At 37.4% G+C, this 2077-nt stretch overlaps 1 pseudogene; it reads left to right on the top strand.

Moving 5' to 3' along the window:
* The first annotated feature begins 214 nt into the window (after window positions 1-214).
* On the top strand, window positions 215-1451 carry LOC149165122 (basic endochitinase-like; annotated as a pseudogene).
* Window positions 1452-2077: the final 626 nt, after the last annotated feature.

Genomic DNA, 2077 nt, shown 5'->3' with positions numbered 1-2077 from the left:
TCGAATTAAAAGCTTTAATGAAATCCAATTTTCGAGCTTTTCTCTTCCCTGCTATCCCAGAAGGATCGTAGGCTGGGTAGTAGCACACATCCACATCTGTTGGGCTGGTTTAGGTGTAGAAGATGGGAATGCAAGCTGAGTAGCAGATGGTTCAAGTGGAAACTTGCAATTAATGCAGTGCTAACATAGAGCGAGTGTCCAAAATATGAAATTGATGAAGTTCTCTGTGATGGCGATCGCCTTGCTTGCAATGACGATGATGAATTTGTATTTTGTATCTGCGGATCAGGACTGTGGAGAGCAAGCAGGTGGAGCACTCCGTCGGGATGACTTGTGCTGCAGCATATGGGGATGGTGTGGCAACACGGAGGCCTATTGCAGGCAGGGTTGCCAAAGCCAATGCAGAAGATCGAGTCCTACGCCTCCCTCACCCACACCTCCCTCACCATCTCCTCCCTCACCTTCTACTCATGGTGGACAGGCAATTGCATCTATCATCACTGAAAGCATTTTCAATGAGTTATTGAAGCACAGAAATGCCGACGTTTGCATGGCATGAGGATTCTACAACTACTCTACCTTCATTACGGCTGCCAATGATTTTCCTGGCTTTGGCACCACTGGCAATCTCACTACTCGGAAAAGAGAGCTCGCTGCTTTCTTTGGACAATCCTCCCATGAAACCACAGGTCATATTTCATCTCTACTACTTGTGCTTTCTCTCTGTGATCTTACTTGGCTTTACATCTCATTTTCTATGAAATATTGCTAAACAGGCGGATGGGCGACGACCCCTCCCGACCAATACTCGTGGGGTTATTGTTTCAAAGAGGAGGTAGGTGATCTTCCTGGTTATTGTGATGAAACCACCCAATGCCCCGATGCACTTGGAAAGAGCTACTATGGACAAGGGCCCCTTCAATTATCATGGTCACTGGTTTCTATATCTTCGATTTCTATATCTCCCAATTTTAATTCCTCTAATTGTATTCTGCACAGACACACTCAAAAAAGTATTCGTATCAAATTTAACCTTCATGCGCCATTTGTTCAATTTGCTTTGTATTATTCAGGAATTTCAACTATGCAGCGACCGGGGAGGCAATCGGATTCGATGGCATAAACAACCCTGACATCGTTGGTAACAATCCCACGGTCTCGTTCAAGACGGCGATGTGGTTATGGATGACCGCACAGCCTCCAAAGCCTTCCTGCCACGATGGATGACTGGGAAATGGAGTCCGTCTAGCAGCGACAAGGCTGCCTTGCGAACTATGGGATATGGAATGGTTACCAACATCATCAATGGTGGGTTGGAGTGCGGGAAAGGAAACATCAAGGAGAAGGAGGATCGCATCGGCTTTTACAAAAGATTCTGTGACATTCTCCGGGTGAGCTACGGATCAAACTTGGACTGCAACAACCAGAGGGATTTTGGCTCTATAGTTTAACCTTAACCTCGTCTTATCAAAACTGTGGTTTGAACATTGTTCATAAATCTGAGATTTGGAATCTAAGCAGTTCGATTTGTAAATACACATACTGAGAGGAGATGTTAATTACAAATAATTTCTTTGAAAATACACATGGGAATTTAATATTAATTAGTTTATTAAGTTAAAAGATATTAATTAGTTTATTAAGTTTAAAAGATTAATTTTTTTGAAATGTAGTTTTTTTAAATGTTTTATAATTTTTAAAAATATATAACTGGTAAATGTTAATTTTTAAATTATTTAATAAATTTATATTACCTTATTTTATTATAGTAATTTTTATTTAAAATAATATTTCTTAAATATCATAAATTTTGCAATTTAATGGATTAAATTATTAATTTTTAATATTTTATTTAATTGTTAAATGATCAGAAGAATTGATATATTTATTTTTCTTTTATATTTATGAAACTAATTTATATTAGCAGAAACCTTTTTTATATATATTTATTTTTTCATTTTTTTTTCCTAGATTTATTAAACTAATTTACATGGGTAATTTTTTTTTGTTAATACATAACATATGTATACACACTCACCCATTATTCTCATAATTGCATATTATCTTAATTTTATAT

This window comes from Pinus tabuliformis, chromosome 5_1 (genome assembly GCF_031772625.1).
Source record: "Pinus tabuliformis cultivar Carrire ecotype Pingquan chromosome 5_1, CPIR1, whole genome shotgun sequence".
NCBI classification, from domain to species: Eukaryota; Viridiplantae; Streptophyta; class Pinopsida; order Pinales; family Pinaceae; genus Pinus; species Pinus tabuliformis.
Note: the sequence above shows the minus strand (reverse complement) of the source record. Positions and strands in the feature narration are given on the sequence as shown.